This window comes from Podarcis muralis, chromosome Z (genome assembly GCF_964188315.1).
Source record: "Podarcis muralis chromosome Z, rPodMur119.hap1.1, whole genome shotgun sequence".
NCBI lineage: Eukaryota > Metazoa > Chordata > Lepidosauria > Squamata > Lacertidae > Podarcis > Podarcis muralis.
In genome coordinates, this window is record NC_135673.1 from 25,917,035 (window position 1) to 25,936,480 (window position 19,446).

Here is a 19,446-nt window from a genome sequence, read left to right on the forward strand (position 1 = left end):
CACCACTACCATAAACTGCCACATGTGTGTGTTGGTTCAAAAAGGACCTCCTGTAAAGAGGATTCTCAACAAGTGACTCATGAACTAATAAAACATGTATCCATGGTCTGAACAGGCATATGAGTCCACCTCTGCTGGTTTCTGTACATTAGGATATCAACAAAGTACATCATAAATATTTGCTGAACAGTGAAAAGTTGTCTTAACAGTGTGTCATGCAAGGAATTGGTCTTAATTGGGGAGAATCCTGGTTCTGCTGACGATGCCAGCATTCTGTTAAATATTTATAAAAGAGCTAGCTTGTTTACTCTGAATCTCAACAGACTCATGCATTCTTAGGATGAAGGACACCTGGGGTCCTTTCAGCGCAACTTTATGGGAAGGTTTGCATCTAAATTCCCAACTTTTAAGCAATCGTCTTAAAGACTGAGGCTGCATTCAAACAGCACTTTATTTCCTTACCTGATATTTTCCATGTTTTGTGTGATCTATCACATGATGTAACAGTCACTTTTGGAAAACTAGTAGAAGTTGAGAAATAATATTTGTAGTATTTGCTTCCAGAAAAAAAAAATCTTTTCGCGACTCTGGTCACCTGGAAAATTGCAGGAGTTTTGCATTGCAATTTAACATAACAAGAACTATAGTGGGATTCTGGCATATGGCCTTTACCGCCATGTAAAATTTAGTACCACGTGGTGGTGTATCAGTCAAAAAATAGATAATGCAACAGGTAATGCAGTGTAAAAGGAACATTAGAACCCAGAACAGGAGCATTAGCATTGCAGCCAGTAAAACTTGCACAATAAACTCTATGTCTGAATGCACCCCCTATCTCCTGGGGTGTTCCTCTTTGAATGAGTGGGCGACTTGTGAAAGTACTGTTGTATGCCCCCATTCAGTAGGGCTTGTTCTGGCAGTAGAGGAGGTGGTGGGGCTGTGGCACTTACCTGACCTCTGTCTGAGTCACTGCAGTGGGAGGCATTTAAAGAAACCAGTGTGGTTGCACAAGGAGATCACAGATGAGCTGAGATGTAATAAGGGCATGTATAAAAAAATGGAAGAAAGGGTAAATCATGAAGGAAGAGGGTGTCTGCAAGGCAGCGTCGTTATAGTACATGGTGCTTTGAAAGTGAGTGGAATCTGAGTTAAGAAAACATAGCCTGCTTCAGGTTACGTATGTAATGGCCCTTGAAACTATTCAAGCACTGTTGTGCAGACAAATCTCCCCCACTGAATGTCCTCAGGACATTTCTTTTCAAGCTACTCATTCAAGCTGCAAACATTTGAACTGATTCTACAATCTTCAACCTGCACATAGTCAGTCTGGCAGAACCCATGAGGATTTATTCCTAAGCTCTTGGGTTTGCATGCAGTTTTGAACTCATTTGGCAGCTGTTTTCCACTGTTTCTAGAAGGGTTCTGCCCTGGAAGAGGAAATATGTTGGTGACTGATACAGATTTGCCAGAAGTATAGGAAATATGCAAGGAAAATTCTTTCTGTGTCTGAATCAGTATCCAAATACTCTGTACAATGTACTAAGATAAGCACAGCTAGTTTCAACCTCACTTTCATGGGTGCTGTATGCAGAGTATCTGGAGTCTTGGGCCAAAAATCCCAAAATGATAAGAACTGTGAGTAATCCCTCCTTTCTTGGTGGTGAAAGGTTATATTGCATCTTGCCTGTGCATTTATTTGGGCAGAATCTGGAGTTTTCATTACTACAGTGGTGCCTCGCAAGACGAAATTAATTCGTTCCGTGAGTTTTGTCGTCTTGCGAATTTTTTTGTCTCGCGAAGCACGGTGTCGGGAAAGTTTTGGAAAAGCTTCAAAAATCACCAAAGTCTTTAAAAACCTCAAAAAAGGCTACCACACCACGTTCTCTGAGTTGCTCCTCGAAGTCAAGTCGCAACTGTATTAATGGTGTTAAGAAAAAGGAAACAAACTTGCAAGACGTTTCCGTCTTGCAAAGCAAGCCCATAGGGAAAATCGTCTTGCGAAGCAGCTCAAAAAACCCTTTCGTCTAGCGAGTTTTTTGTCTTGCGAGGCATTCGTCTTGCGAGGTACACTGTACTTTTATCATAGAGCAGGGTAAATAGGAACTAAGAGGACACCCAAAAATATAGTTTTAATGGTTTTTTCTTTTCATGGTATTGCTTTCCTTGTACATTGCTGAGAGAAGATTGTAATTAAGTACTATATACGTTGTCTAAGTAAAATAAACATTACCAATAATCTTGATCTGGGGTGGGGCTTAGCATATGTATAAGGGCAACATGATCCAACACTGGAATGTTGAGTATGAACTGTTTTGGTACTCAGTTTCTGTGCCAGGCAACCTGTTAGTCTATTTCAATTAAGTCCCGCAAGAAGAAGGGCACTGAGACATACTTAAAACTGAATTGCCCTAGAACTTGTATCTGTATACTCATCAACATGTTGTGGCAAAAAAAACGGGATGCCGTCTTCCAGGGCTGCATGTCTGTGTGAGTCATGTGATTCGCATGTCATAGCAGCCCCCCCAAAAGCACTCTGTTGAGAGGTATGGTTTCTGTCACCCTCTCAAAAAAATGTTTATTGTGCCTTTCCCCACCCTGCAAAAAACAACAACAGAAAACCACTAGGTGGTAGTAAAAAGGTAAAGGTACCCCTGCCCGTACGGGCCAGTCTTGACAGACTCTAGGGTTGTGCGCCCATCTCACTTAAGAGGCCGGGGGCCAGCGCCATCCGGAGACACTTCCGGGTCACGTGGCCAGAGTGACAAGCTGCATCTGGCGAGCCAGCGCAGCACACAGAACACCGTTTACCTTCCCGCCAGTAAGCGGTCCCTATTTATCTACTTGCACCCAGAGGTGCTTTCGAACTGCTAGGTTGGCAGGCGCTGGGACTGAGCAATGGGAGCGCACCCCACCGCGGGGATTCGAACCGCCGACCTTTCGATCGGCAAGCCCTAGGCGCTGAGGCTTTTACCCACAGCGCCACCCGCGTCCCCTTTAGGACGTAGTAGCAGGTTTTTAAACCCCGTTTTGCTATATTTTATTTTCCAGTTTCCCACTGTCATTCCCAGTTCTTCTGTAGATTTTGTGGGGGATCCAATGTGCCCCAAATATCCCCATAAATCAACTTTTTAGTAGTAGCAACAGCACCTCCAGAAAGCTGCCTGCCCTTTCCTTGATCATGAACTGCTCCTTGCTGTTTGGAAACGTCTGCTAATCTAGCTTCTTGTTTTAGGACTTAGAATGATCCACCTGCTGGGGACCAAGTCCTCTCTACACTGCCTCTCAAGCAAGGTCCTTCAACTTCCATCCACCACCTTCTTGGGTGTATCTTCATTAATCCAAGATAGGGAACTTCAAAAAGCAAAGCATAAATATAAGAGCAACAATTCCCAACACCTTTACAAACTACCGTTCCTATTATTGTTTGAGAGAAACCATGAAGGTTAAACTTTTAAATCTGAGCTTTCCAAACTTTTCATGTTGGTGGCACACTTTTTAGACATGTGTTATTTCATGACACACTAATTCAGTTTTATTAGCAAACTGGAGGTTAAACTAACCCCATTACTGCCCCAGGAGGAGCGCGGGGAGCATTCGTGTTCCACACCCACACACCGCAGCTGACACACGTAACGTGTTGCAACACACAGTTTGGAAGGCTCTGCTTTAAATGTATGGTGTGGGTATGGACCCAGTTATCTGTTTCTTCTCCTCTCATTCTGTTACATCCCCTCCATTGGTAAAAATTTTGAAGACAGGTCGGTTCCTTCCCCTTATCATTGTGTATCTTCTGCTTCCAATGTGAAGTATAGACTCAGAGGTGGCCTTTTCCAGCTGGCGATGGAGTGCCAGCAATGCCCCTCCTGGCACTGGATCAGCCAAGCGAACTTTGTGACTGGTGTCAGCAGTGGCAACTGTAGCGACTGAATTAAAAACAGCAATGCGGAAGTTCCTCATTGCTTCTCAGCCGCATGCTTCAGCACAGGGATCTCTCTCCATGATACTTTGTGCTCAAACACAAGAGCAGAATAGCCCCTCTGGCTGACTAAAGGCCAGTGTTTTGCTCAGATATCGCAGCAAAGGCAGAGAATGCATTAGCGTTTGCTGCTGACAGCATTTCGTTCTGAACGGAGAATGATTGGAATGCCATGGAATGCTTGGCTTTCTCTGATGGAGGGCTTGTTAATGCCAACGTGTCTGTGGCTAAGGTGTGTCCTGAGGCCACCCTTATCTGTTTAAAATGCTGCTTCTTTTACAGATAATATAGGCAAGGCTACTACTGGTTGAGGGTATTCTTAGCTGGTTAACTGGGGGGGGGGGGAGGCTTGTCCGAATTCAGCTCTCCCTGTGCCTCAAAAACACAGGTTCAAGTGGTTTTCTCCATCTCCTGTGCTTTCTACTCATGGTTTCAAGCGATTTAACCTTTGTCCTGCTGCTTTCCCCCGGGAAACCCACTGTTTCGCACAAAACCAGAGCAAACATCAATCCAGAGAAAATCAGATTGGCATTTGCTCTGATTCAGTGGCTAAGCAGTGGGTTTTCCCAAGGGAAAGTGATGGGGAAAGTGGAGACGTAACTGAGCCCCTAGTTTAAGTTAATTGAATAAACGTTCATAAATTTGTATTGTGTGGTGTAGTGGTTATAGTGTTGGACTAGGACCTGGGAAACCAAGGTTCAAATCTCCACTTGGTCATGAAGCTCTCTGGATGTTCTTAGGCTGAGAGTGAGTGACTGGCACAAGGTCAAGCTTTATGGCCGAGGGTGGAGGTTGAACCCTGGCCTCCTAGGTCGTGGTGCTACACCATGACCTCTATACCACCACCACCACCACCCTCTCTCTCTCTCTCTCCCTCTCTCTCTCTCTCTCTCACACACACACACACACCAACATGTTTTGTAAATCTGGTCTGCCTTGGTTTTAATCAAAATATGGTGAATTTCAATCCATATGTGGTGAATTTCTGCCCCACTGTAGTTTATTGAGACTCGTAGTGCTTTAGAGATACCCAAACCCTGTGATTAAAAGAAGGGGTTTAAACATGTTGTTTGGAGTGACCAGAAGTGCTACCTGATCTTGAGGTGGCATGGATAAGGCCATCTTTGCAGAGTGTTTAATCTTTCATGACCTCTACACCGTCTTTGTTCTTTCAGGAACTAGATAAATTCATGGCAGATGTCTATCAATGGGCACTGTGGTAATTCAGTGGAACCCCAGGTGCAGAAGTTGTGTACCTCTTAATATCAGTAGGAGTTGTGTACCTCTTAAAACCAGTAGGATAAACCCTGTTTGTGGGTGTCTCCTACATATCTGTTTGGCCATCATAGGAAATAGGGTCCTGAGCTAGATGGGCTTTGGTCTGATCCAGCAGAGCTCTTCTTACATTTTTATATTCCAGATGCTACAAAAGCATCTGGAGGTGTGTTGCAATGAAACCCACCCTTGTGCTTTTCTTAGGATGGATGGCAAAACTGCTCCACTGAGATTCTTCACATTCTTTCTTTTTGGAGTATTGACAAAACCAAAGAGTAGATTTTGGCACTTTTCAAGGTTTCGCTTGCTTCCAGACCTCTTGTGTGACGGATGAGTAGTTGAGAAAGTATTTACTCGGTTCCTCCTTTCTGTGGGGGGAGCACAAGACAGTTGCTATTCAGGCATTGCTGTTCAGGTTTGGAGAGATAAGCCACCCCTTAGGGTCCCATATCAAACTCCCTTAAGCCACAGATGGGAGTCCAGCCAACAGGCTCCCCTGTTATCAGAGCCAGATTGCTGTTAGCTACACACCATCCGCTGGTGATCTTGTGTCTCTGCATTTCCTTCTCCCTCTCATCAATGAGCCAATGAGCACCAAGCCCTGACAGTTAAAATCTTCTTCCCGACCTTAGATGCTGCTGTACAAAGAGCCCAGCTTAAGCCCTGGCCTAGTGTGTGATTGAGCATTTTGCATGGTCATGAATTCCAGCCCTACAGGGACAGGAAGCACAGTGCATTGTGGGTAGTAGCCCAGGCCCAGAAAGGCCTTTAAGCCTTTGTTGTATTGTATAGCCAGGGATTTCAGGAACAATCAGGCCTGTCCATCAAAGATTAAGCAGACTGGAAGTGCACTTTATACCAACAAATGGAACGAACAGCCTTTTTGGAGTGTTAATACAGCCACGTAATGAAAGGTCCAAGGACTTAGACATACAATTTAAGTGATGACAAGCACCACTGGAATGAATCATTTATTTTATAAACCTTAGCCAGTGGGAATTCCAGTGAAGGATTTGTTCATTTTCACTATTACCCTGTTTAGTGTACTCCACTTGAGAAGAAAGATTGCATAAACTTCATTTTCTTGGGTATTTGGGTTGGAGACATTTGCCTTCCCAATTTATGGTTGTTTTTTCCCTCAGAAAGTCCAGCCCTATTCTTGTTTAGTCTGCTTCTGTGACACCTTGAAAACTAACAATTTATATTAGCATAAGCTTGTCTAGAAAACACTCGTGCTGGATGGCTGGAGCTGCCCTTTCCTCTGTTGAAATCAAAAGAGATATAACTAGTTCCACCCAGTTTAAAGGCCCTAGGGCAGGGCTGGGAATCTGCAGCGCTCTGGATATTTGTTGGACTCCAACTCCCATGAGCCCCTTCTAGCACAGCCAGTGGTAAGGGATGATGGGAGGCGTAGTCCAGCAACATCTGGAAGGCCACATGCTCCTCATCCCTGCTATAAGAATGGTGATCAGGGTTGCACAGAACTGGACAATAACTATCTCAGTTGGATCTACGTAAATGGGGGAACTGTAAGAGACATTCCTCTGTGTACAAATTAAAGAAATATGGCTTTTTGTTCAATAGCATCATCTCACAATCCCTTTGGGGGGATTAGGGAGTACTTTTTACCTGTTGTTGTTTTTTTCAATACAAATGCCACAAAATGTTCATTCCACACTTGTAGGGAATAAATCCTTCAGTGTGGGAACATTTACTTTTTGGAACTCCCTGCTCATTGATATTAAGCAGGTACCTATGGCTGAATTTTCATGCTGACTAAAAAAACTTTCTGTTTCAGCAAACCTATCCCGGCATGTAATTTTAAAATGTAATGTTGTTATTAATTATTTTTGTGTGTGTGTGTGTGTGTGTGTGTGTGTTAAAATTGCTTATTTATGTATTTTTATCATTTTATGTTAATTTGTTTTTTAATGTTCGCTTTTATCGGCGGAGTGTTACTGAACATTTTAGATCTTTGTAAACTGCTTAAAGGTATTCTGTCAAGTACTTGGTATATATATTTTAGTTAAATAATAATAAAAATAATAATACTGCACTGGATCACTCCTGTAGTCCACTAAGCATAATATAATTAAGTCCCATTGCTTTGAGCAGAACTTACATTTTTGGTCACTAGCTCCTTCTTGGAGAGAGGCCTTGTGGGCTAGAATGTGTAGATAAGCTTCTACTAAACTGGAAGAGAGCTGAATCACTTGTGTGAAGAGATGGACCTTTATTGTGGGGATATTTCTGTAGCCCAATCTGTATTGTAGCTCAGTCTGTAATGCTGGGGGGTGTGGTGCAAAATCAATTGCAATCCTGACTTTTCTGTTCAATGTGGGTTCCCATACCTGCTGGAGAGGTGGAGGTGAGGCAGTGTAAGCATCAGATGCACTGACAATTCCCTTCCGTGCAAGGATCTGTGTTGAATGTTACTGGATCCAACTACCTTCCACTGCAATGGGACCATATCTCAGTGGTATCATGAACACCTCCAGTTTTATTTTAAAAATATCAGCTATTAGGCGATCTGAAAGGCCTCTGACTGAGACAACTTGAAGAGGTGCTGCCTGTCAAAATAGTACATTGCTAGGTGGGCAAACAGTTCAACCTAGAATAAGGCAAATTCCTTAGGTTATGAATGCCTCAAAGGAAACATGACAATCCAAGACTAATCAAGGTTTCAGTTTCCTTCCCATTCATGCGTTCATTCATTGTTTTATCAGCTTAAGGGCAACTCTGCAGTTAACTTTTGAAACAAATAATACTTTGAATGGCTTCATAATAGTTGTACACCATGAACAGCAACCTCTGGGAAACATTTGTTATTACTTTTGTGAACATACAGAGTGAACATAAAAGCAGTAAGCAGCCATCATTAAACCTGTGCAGGACAGAGTATGTAGCCATCTCAAGACACATTGAGAAGCAAGTGTAAACACCGTATTCTGGTATTCACTCCCTATAGTTGAATGGGATGCAGGGGGTATGTTGTGACCTCTGAGTACTGTTTATAAATTTGATGAACATAAACCATTCCCTATCGAACTGACTGTGTTTTGTCTTGCCTTAAAGTTTTGTTTAAAAATGATCGTAATGTAGGGTTGCCATATGTCCCCTTTTCCCTGGACACGTCTTCTTTTTCTTGGGTATGTAAAATGAGAGTCGTCATAATGATCCATAGTTAAAAGTAGAGGTTGCTTTATGATCAACACCACCAGGATTAACAGACCCACTCCATAGCTCGAGGATTTCAAATGAGAGACATGGAAACAAGTCCCAAAAGGAGCATTGAATAGAATCAAAGAATAAATGCCCTATGCATGAAAAGCATGATGCTATAAAAAAAGAAATGAGGGGGGTGGAACGGGACAGGACTGGCAGTGCTTTGCTGGGTGCCATTTTTCTGTCAGCTCGCTGCCCAAACATATTTAATTATACTTTTAAAATGCAGTCTCCAGTGAGCAATTTGGCTCAGGGAATGATAAAGTGGGTTTAGATGACCTCTCACCAGAGCTGAAGTAGATCAGGCAACTCTGAATCTATCAGACCATAAAAGGCATTGCTGGGCTCTGGAATGGAGAGTTGGCACAGTCAGTCCAAATACCAGAGAGGGAGAGATGGCAAGAGTGCTCTGTGGAGCAGGGGTTTTCAAAGGTGAGGGGGCTCCTCTGGAGAGGCTTGAAGAGTGCTTACCTGTTTGTGCTTTCATTAGTCATAGAAGGTCTGCCAGTCACATAAACCTTCTGCAGACAGAGGTTTCAAAACTAACTCCACCATCCCTGACCATTGGCCTTCTCCAGGTAGAGCTGATAATGTCCCCCTGTGCCTATTTCCTAAAAATAAAATCACCATTTTATAGTTCAAATTGGGAAAAATAAATACAGTAAATGGACAAAAGTACAAAGATTCACAAAATGTTTAGGGGTATGAGTACCCCCAGAAAAAAAAGCACTGATGTCCCTTATATGATACCTGGAAGAGCCGCTGTTAGTTTAGACAATATTGCAATAGAAGGGCCAAGAGTCTGTATAACACAGCATCCTATGTTCATATGACACCAGGTTGTAGAAGTCTGGGTTAGACTAGCCTCCTCAAGACTACCTGCTTTTAAAGCATTCGTATTAATTTACTTGCACAAAGCTTACTCTGTCTGTTCTGAGCAATAGAGGATTGACAAAGAGCATTAATTTCGTTTCATCCTACTTTGATTCTGGGGTCTTTCTATTAATAATTCATTCACCCCTCATTTTCAAAGCATTTCCTCATCACTTTCCGAACTGCAAAAAGTATTGTGGTTTTTTTTGGGGGGGGGGTTAAGCACCACCAGTGGTCAAGGATGATGGGATGATTATTAGGTTTCACTTGAGATTAGACTGGGAATGGGCAAGCTTTGGCCCTCTTGATGTTGCCCGACTACAATTCCCATCATCACTGACAATTGTCTATGTTTGACCGAGGCTCATGGGAGTTGAAGTCTGAGAACATCTGTAGGGCAACAGGTTAGCCACCTTTAGATGAAGTGGTCGAAATCCAAAGAAAAAGACAGGTCAAGAACTTTGGATGGGTGCACAAAATAAAATTCTGTTTGGGTTATAGCATTGCGGGACTTTCGCTGCCTTGTTTCAAACGCTTAATAAATGGTGTGCACTACAAATGCTTTTGATATGTGAATCTGTAGAAATGAGAATATTCAAGTCCCCACACCCACAGCCAAACTTCATTGTTGGGAGAGCTGTCATGTCTTAAAACCCTGCAGGTGGGCAGCATTAACATCAACAAGACAAGTTTCTTGAAGACAAGATTAAATCAAATGGCTGCATATGATATAAAATATAAATTCGAAGTTGGTAACCTTGTTTGTCCATCCTGCCACATTTCAGGATGGAATGTGCAACAAGTACAGTAATTTGCTGTTAATCTATCTGATCTAAATGCTGTGGACTATCTAAAATAATAATAATTGTAAAAATGGTTTCATCATTCTTCCAGGAGTGAGCTAAGGAATTTTACTCATCATCTAATTGTTGTAATGTCCTTATATGATGGTTAGATTAGTGGCAGGGAACTGGCTTTCAGAGATGAAAGATTCATATGCATAAGTTTTAAGCTTTCCATTTTCTTATCTTTTTAAAGTGTGGTTTCGAGCAATGCTGTTGCCACATGAGCCAGCCCCTTTTACAGCGGTTTTATCCCCTAGAATTTCACCAAGCCCTGTGTGTTTTGACATCCATGTTAACTGTCCATGCTTCTTAAAACAAAGGGCAAATTCCTCACATATCTCTAGTTCCTTTCATTCCAAAGTGCTATGCCAGAGCTCATTTTTGCTCTCAATTAAGAGGAGGTAAGGAGCGCTTGCCAACCTCTGCTAATTTGACAATCCATGAATGAGATCTCATGTAATTGCAAGTTATCTGCATTCCTGCTGGCCTAGAGCTATCCCTCCACATCTCTGATGTTGCTTAGGGCATTTGATCCCGCCTGAGTTTGATCCTCGCGGGTGGCACGAGGACTGCAGGCTCAGGCAGTGGAGATCAGCCACAGTGAACACACTTGGCGCCTGCCCCACTCTTTCGGGGGGGGGGGTGACCCTACCCACTCATTTCTTGGGAAGGAAAAAGTGTATGTGTAATGCTTCATCCCCATCCCCCACCGCCCACCCCAATTAAACAGCGCTGCTAGACTTGGCAGGGGTGCATGGTAGGATTTCACTCACTTGCCACTTTCCCCTGACAGTGTAAAAAGCAAAACAGGGGGCTGTTTTGTTTTGTGTCCCCCTCCCCCACTGCCTGAAGCATCAGTTTGCAAATGTTAAATTCTGCATAAGCCTGGAAAGCATTTCCAAATGCTTGGGGTGGGGGGCAAGGACTGCAGCTCAGTGGCAGAGCACAAGCTCCACATGGAAAAGTTCCTAGGCTTTGTGAAAGTTAAAGGTGTATTGTAAAAAAGAAATAGAACTGTAAGGATAATATTAAATGGCAATATCAAATATAGAGAATGCGTAAAAATGGAAAATATGGATGATTGGTGGAGAAGCTGGTGGAAGTCCAAAAAGCTGAAATTTGTTTGAGATGGCGAATTTGTAAAAGGAAAATTTAATAAAAATTATATAAAAAAGGAAAAGTTCCTAGGTTCAATCCCTCTGGCCTCTCCAGGTAGGGCTGGGAGAGATACCTGCCTGAAGTCATTTGAGGCCACTGCCAGTCTGTGGCAACGTTGTCTGACTTGTTATAGGTCAGCTTGTAATGTCCCTAAGGAATGTAAATTTGAATATATGCTTCTATCTTTATTTGTGCTCTACAGCAAATTAGTAAAATAGAATTCTCCCACACCCACCTCAGTGTTGTGTATGCATATGCAGCCTTTCTTAACCTGTGGGTCCCCAGATGTTGTTGAACTACAACTCCCATCACCATTAGCTAGCAAGGCCAGAGCTCAGGGATGATGGGAGTTGTAGTCCAACAACATCTGGGGACCCACAGGTTGAGAACCACTGTGAAGTTTATGCTTGCCCAATGGGACTCCCTTTTCTTTTCCTCTCCTCCCCCATGCAGCCCCTCACAAATCCACCAGATCTGCTTCAGAGGGCTGGGGGGACGCTCTGGAGCAGATTGGGTGGGTTTGCAAGGTACTGCAGGAGCATGGGGCAGCCAGGAAAAGGAAATCCACTCATGCAGCACTGGGTATTACTTGTCTGCCTATCTACACACACATGCTATATAATTGTGTGTACATAGGTAATGTATATTACACTGTACATTGCTGAGTAATGACATTGATAGAGGGTTCATTGCGCTCATGTCCTGCTTGGTGGGCTTCCTGTAAGCACCCATTTAGCCACCGTGGAAAATGGGATTCTAGCTACTGCCTGCATTTTTGCTGATGGGTGTTGTGTGCATATCACAATAATCTTGCAAATCTTCTGGAAGACTCTTTTGTCCTGTGGGCCAGATGTCACAGCTAAGACTCAGTAGGACGACTTGTGAGTGAATTAACATGTTTGCATCTTTATGGCAAAACAGACTTGAGATATTAATTAAATATACATTTTCCAAAAATAAATAAATAAAACTATGTACATTTAACCTGGGAGAAAGCCTTATTGAGCACAGTGAGAGTTCTACTTCTGAGTAATGGGTAGGATTGCAATGTTAACTACTACACAATTACAGCAGCTGGAAACACTTTGAACTTTGTGGGGAAAGCTCTGCCAATGTCTGTACTGAAACTTATTTAGTGCAGTTATCTCAAAGATTATATTTTAATTGTTTTTTCTACAGTAAAAAACCCAGGGGGTCACTGGAATGTATAGTAACTTCTGGTTTTGAGCTAGGCAAACACTACTGTAAACAACAGCAAAAAATGAAACAAAACCCTAAAGCCCTGGGAGGTCGTTAATTACACACAAGCCATTTTGACATGAAAAAGGAACCAAATATGACAGTGTGTGAAACATAATGCTTCACTTTTGTTCCAGGTTGTGTTCCCATGATGCATATTAAAATCAGATGGTGGTGGTGTTTTTTAAAAAAGTTATTCACTTGAACTATATAAGGTATATGTTATGTACAGTATACACAGAATCATTTGGTAGCACAAATATACCGTATTTTTCGCCCTATAGGACGCACTTTTTCCCCTCCAAAAATGAAGGGGAAATCTGTGTGCGTCCTATGGGGCAAATACAGGCTTTCGCTGAAGCTTGGAGAGCGAGAGGGGTCGGTACGCACCGACCCCTCTCGCTCTCCTGGCTTCAGGAAGCTATCAGCAAGCCTGGGGAGCCCACGGGAGTTCCCGCAGGGCTCCCTAGGCTGCGTATAGCAGCCTGCCGCCCGGCGCCCAGGGCACCCTGAAGCAGAGCGCCCCGCGCGCCGAGCAGACACCCGCAGCCTAGGGAGCCCTGCGGGAGTTCGCACCTGCTGCATGGAGCGCAGGGCGCACTGAAGCAGAGCGCCCCGCGCTTCGGGCAGACATCGGCCAGCCCCACAAGCTCGGGGGACAGCGGGGAGGCGCAGTGCTGCCATCCCGCTGTTCCTCGAGCTGGTTAAATTTTCCTTTATTCCCCCCCCCAAAAAAAAAACTAGGTGCATTCTATGGGACGGAGCGTCCTATGGGATGAAAAATACGGTAACATTGGTATAGGCAGTGACATTCAGCACAAAACCCATAAATGGGTATATAAATAAATGAGTCAGACCATTTGTCCATGTAGCCCAATTGTGTCTATTGAGTAGACTCTACCCTGACTACCAGTGGCTTGCCAGGATTTCAGACAGGGGGCTTCGCATCAATACCTTGAGATGCAGGGGATTGAAACCTGTACACAACCTGTACACAAACAAAGCTCTCTCTCTCTCTCTCTCTCTCTCTCTCTCTCTGATATGATATGATATGATACGATAATTGAGTCTACCCATCGCAACACATTTCTGCTGTTAGCTCACGCCTTGAGGATGCTTGTAAGTCGCTGGATGCCGCTTTGTCAACAGCCTTGTTAACTGCCCACAGAGGTGCTTAGAACTACAGCAAGCTGTCTCTCTAGTTGATTTGGGGGTCACCCCTGGTTCTAGTGCAGGTCAAATAACCCCCACCTCCCTCGTTCTCTTAGATTTAGGCAGGTGGCTAGGGCAGCTCAGAAGGCCCCTTACACAGTGTGCCTGTGTGCAACGGTAGAGGCCCAGCTGAAAATCTTAAAGCTTGCTGCTGGTACATGGGAGAAAGATTGAAGAAAAGGAAATATGAATTGGCCCCATCCCGTATTTTGACCAATCGCAGCTAGGACTGGCTAGGAGTTAGGTGGAGTCAGCTTCTGTTTTGACTTGAAATGTTCGTTTTGGGCTTCTCTGAATTACATAAAGGCAAGAAACAGGTGGGGGGAGCCAACCTGCAATGGCGCCCACCTGAGAGGTGCCAGAACTGTGCTCTAGCACGCTGCAGCTGAAAGAAGGACTGGCTCAAGCTATAAGGTTTCATCAGGCTTTGAGACAGATGGGACTTCCACCACCGAAGAGGCTTTGCTGGAAGGCCAGTGCTTTTGACTGCTCTTAAAAAAAAAAGAAAATGTCCATTGTTTCTGTTCACTACAGGATCCCTGAAACATTAGTGCCTCGGCTTGCTTTTCTCATTCTCCTTCCCTGTCTCTTTTCCTTTAGTGTGGTGTGTCTTAGGTTGTAAGCCTGAGGGCAGCCTCTGTCTTGTCACTGATATTTGTAAGCTGCTTTGGGAGCCATTTTTTAGCTGAAGAACTGGATGAAAACCATTAACAAAAATCATTCATATACAATAAATTTAATATAATGTAATAATTAATATAATAATAATAGAGTTTGTTTTTGCTTAGGACAGTAAAATAGTTGCGATAGCGAATCCCATGGTTTGACTGTGTGCTGGGAAGCGCTTTCTTTTGCTGGTCCTACATCCCTCACCATTGAGCTTCATTGGACAACCCTCAAGTATTGTGAGTGAAGGGGGCAAGGGGGCTCTTCCCCATCCCCATTCTCCACCTCACACACTTGTGGCTGTTATTTGTCCCCAAATAACAATACTGTAAGCATTTTTACTACTTTGCATCAGTGTTCTGCTCTTTCTCAGCCTAACCTACCTTGCAGTGTTGATTTGAGAATAAACTCAGATAATCCCCCCATGGTTGCCATTTGAGCTTCTTAGAAGAAGAGCCAAATGTAAATGTGGTAAACAGAAGAGTCCTCAATGGAAGCTACTCATTACTTAGAATTATAGCCTTAGCTGTACAGTCGTACCTTGGTTCTTGAATTTAATCCATTCTGGGAGACCATTCAACTTCCAAAATGGTTCAAAAACCAAGACGGAGCTTCCATTTGGCTGCAGCAAATTCCTGCACTCAAGTGGAAGCCACGTCGGACATTCAGCTTCCGAAAAACGTTCTCAAACTGGAACACTGACTTCCGGGTTTGCGGTGTTTGGGAGACAATTTGTTTGGGAGCCAAGCCATTCGAAAACCAAGGTACCACTGTACTAGATTCAGACTGAGTCTCCCATCTACACCATACGTTTAAAAACAGTTTCATACCACTTTCAATAGCCATGGCTTCCCCCAAAGTTGTAAAGCATAGTTATGAAGCTCCTGTTGCCCTCACAGGGTAAGATTTTCCAGACCTCTCTGGGAAGAAGCATTGATTGGAATTGTAGTTTTGAGAGGAATAGAGGTTGTCGAACACCTCTCGGTAACCTTGACAAGCTACAGTTCCCAGGATTCCTTGGGGGGGGGGAGCCATGACTCCTCAAAGTGGTAGGATACTGCTTTAAATGTATAGTGCAGATGGGGCCTCAGTTAAGGAAGCAAATTTTGCCATGTGCTTAGCTGACATTTTAGGGGTTCCTGATATAATAAATGTAAACAATGTGCAAATGAAAAATGCAGAAGGGCTGCATGTTGTCCATGGTTTAACCAGTTTCTTTCTATTCTACTGTGGAAAATGTTGTTGCCAGCCATCTTCAAAAGGAGTTAAATGAAATTCATAAGAATTAGATTATCGTGGTTTAATCACATTACGAGGGAGATTAGCAACATTTCGCTGGGTCTTTGTGCCGCTGGAGCCACCCCAGGATACTGGGCTAAATCTTCAAGCAGTATTAAGATCTCTCTTGTAGTGTGCAAAGTAAAACAGAGGTTTCAGTCATTTTTTTCTCTTTCTTGGGATTAGAACACAGGACCTACACTTAATCCCTCCATTGTAGAACTCTTGAAACTAATGGTAATCAGATTTGGATACGACCTTCACAATCATTCCTCAGTGTTGCATTATTATATACAAACGTAAGAAAGCCTCTTTAGGATGAGATCAAAGACCTATCCAGGGTGATCTGAGTCCCCATCAGCAGTACAAAATGAAAGCAGTATCATATCACTTTAAAAAGTCATGGCTTACCCCAAAGCATCCTGAGAACTGCATTTTGCTAAGGGTGCTGAGAGTTTGTTAGCATGCCCTTCAGAGAGTTACAATTCCCAGAATTCCCTGGGAAAGGGGGTTGGCGGTTACATTACTCTCAGAATGGCATGCTTTGGTGACTCCCACTCCTGCTCTGAATCAGAGGCCTCAGGAGGAAGCATGATGGCAAGGGGAGAGGGTTTGGCAAGGTCTGAGGGGAGGGGCTGGGTGAAAGAGGGGTGGCAAGCAGAGAGTTCGGCTTCTACTAACTACACATTCTCACAACTTGCCCCCACTGCCCTCTTCTCCCTCTTTAGTACATCTCTTTCTCTCTCTCTCTCCTTCTCTGTCTCTATATGGTTATTTTCATTAATAATACATAAAGAAGCAAAAAAAAGTCATATCAGAAACATCAACAACAAAAATGATTTTGAGCTTACTGGTATCTATTGTTGCAAAAAACAGAGGGAGAGTTAGGGCTCACCCACACTTCCACTAGTCAGCAATAAACAGCAAGTAATTAAGCAGGCAATTCAGCAGTAAACAGCAGTAAACGGGGGGGGGGGGGGGCAGGGCAAATGAAAAACATCATATACCCATGCCTAGAAAGCACTGAACAAGCAGAAGTGTGGATGAGCCCTGAGAGAAAGGGTTTTGCAGAAATTTATAGGCAATACATTTGTTAAGGTGCAAGCTTTTTCTTTGGCCCTTCATCATACGTGTTAAGTGTGCAAGTGTGCATTAATTAGCTTGTGTCACCAGTAAGGTTGTCTTGCTAATTGGTCACTGTAACTATTTTGCTTTCATGTAAGCATCACCATCAAAGCTTTTTTGTGTGTGTGCATTTCATTATCCTGTGAACCCTGGTCTCTCATCCATGCATTTTTACTGCATATGCTTGCCAATCCAGAATTACACATGATGCATCTGATGAAGTGGACTATGGTCCACAAAAGCTTATGACATAATGAATTCATTAATCTTTAAAGTGCTACAAAAGTCTTGGTTGGTTTATTAACAAGAGCAGAGGGCTCTTTTGCTTATACACAACCAAAGTTATCAAACTTATTCAAAATAAAGGAAAAGAAGCATTTCACTCTATTACTCTAATCCAGTTTAAAACATTTCCAGTCTCCTTAGAAATTATTAACACTGTGCTCCTTATCATAACCACATAACTCCTGTGAGTTTATGAAGTACAGCTGGACCCCACACTTCAATATACCATTCTCTTAGCCTTGGAATTTCCAGGATTTAGTATGCACACTCCTGGCAGAATGTTCTTTGAGTGATGTGTTGCAAAGGGGCAAGATCCACAGAAGACAAGCCACATCAGTCTTCTAGCTGGGCAGCACTACATACATTTCATGCTGAAAAATCAGAGGTAACTTGTGTTTAGGTACCGTATATGTTTCAAATCCAGTTGTATCAGTTGCAGTCCAGTTGCTTGGTAATTGAAAGCTGCAACTGATAAAAGCTGCAGAAGTTAGAATAGCAGAATCATAGAATTGTTGAGTTAGAAAGGATCCCAAGGGTCATCTATTCCAACCCTGTGCAATGTAGGAGTCTCAACAACTGCCATCATCATCCCTGTCCATTGACAAGGACTAGGCGCAATATTCCAGCCACTACACCACAATGACTTTTTCTCTTCTTGGGGCTGAGAGCCATCTCTGTGTTCTCCCTTGTTGCATGTTGAGGTCCCCAGGGCCACCCCAATAACTCACACACCACACCAATATTTTTGTTTAAGGTTTTTGGCATAATTTTGGCCACAACTTTATTAAAATACAAACATGTGAATGGATGCTTAGGCATTGGTTGCAACTAGCTGCCCCCACCGTGGGGCACAGTCTGACATTCCGCATGCTTGCGAAAGTCAGAAAAGGGGAATACACTTGGGGGTAGCGACAGAGCAGGGAACCTGCCCTCAGCCTACCGCAAATGCAGCCAGGAGCTCTTTCAGTGGCCCAAGCCCCCTTGACAAGGGTGGACAAGCAATAGTTAGCCCCCGATTCCTTTAACGGAATCCCTTGCAGCAGCAGCATTAGAGGGGCAGGCACAGCCAATCCATGCCCCTCAACCAACCAAACCATAAACCAATGCCTAACCGCAACCTTACAGGTTGTGACGATTTGCTACGCAGTAGGCAAAAACCAAATGGCCCCAGCCAGATGGACAAAATTCCTACCGGGCCCCTGCCCCAAGAGCAGACGACCCCATAACAGGCATAGCAAGGTCAAGCGAACAACCCTAATTCTAAGGGGGGGGGACGGGCAATCCGATGCACGGGCGAAAAGAGGAAGCCCTAGCCTCGTGCAAGGAGTTTTAGCATTTCTGCCTGTCAATCAACAAATGGCAGCATTAACTTCTTCCCAGCGACAAAGGAAGCCCAATCGCATCAGTGGCCAACAGTCATTTGGCCCGCCCCACAACTTTGGAGTGTCCTGGTGGCCCCCATCGCAACATGTGCTCTCCATGAAGGAGAACACGCTTTCTGAAATGATCTTCTAGGGTGTGGGACAGGACCTTTTTGTTTGTGACACCTACACTTTGGAATAGCTTACCTAATGTAACTTTCCTTGTTAGCTCTTGAGCATTTTAGCAAACAGATGAAACCCTTTTTGTTGTAAGAAGTGGTTTTTATATAATTTGCATTTATTTTAGTAGGGCGACTTCCTGCTCTTCGGGGTTTAATGTGTAGGGTTTTGTCTCTGAACTGTTCTCTGGCTTTATTTAAAATTGTATTTTTTTGCATTTAAATTGCTCCAACACTTGAAGTTTATAGCAGAAATGCAATTCAGGGATTAGCTTTTTAGTAACAACAACAACAACAACAACAACAACAACAACAACAACAACAACAACAACAACAACATGATAATTCTTTTTTTTAATTTTGTGATGCAGTTTAAAAAACCACACATAACATGAACTAACTTTGACACCATCTGGCCTTTCCATAATCCCCCCCCCCCCCCTGTTAAGACAACTCTTGTGGCCTGCCATTTCCACAAACCAAACTAGCAAGGCCTTTCATGTCTACTTTGGAAACAACTTTGAGTACATCCTGCATTATTCATATAGCTGTTGTTTCTTCCCCAGCTGTTAAAGGGCTTTGAGCACTGGTCAAGCTTACCACAATTTTCACATACACAAATACACATACATATTTGCAAACAATAGCAAGTGAGTTACACAAATGTGACCTCTTGTGAAATGGAACGTTAGTCGTGGTTTTTTTTAAAGGTTTTTTTCAGCTAGTTATTTTTGCTTTTGTGGGGGGGG

General features: G+C 43.4%; 1 protein-coding gene across 3 annotated transcripts in view; it reads left to right on the plus strand.

Moving 5' to 3' along the window:
• Positions 1-19,446, plus strand: part of COL4A6 (collagen type IV alpha 6 chain) — a 176,534-nt gene that overhangs the window by 81,673 nt on the left and 75,415 nt on the right. The gene's annotated exons all lie outside the window — the stretch shown is intronic.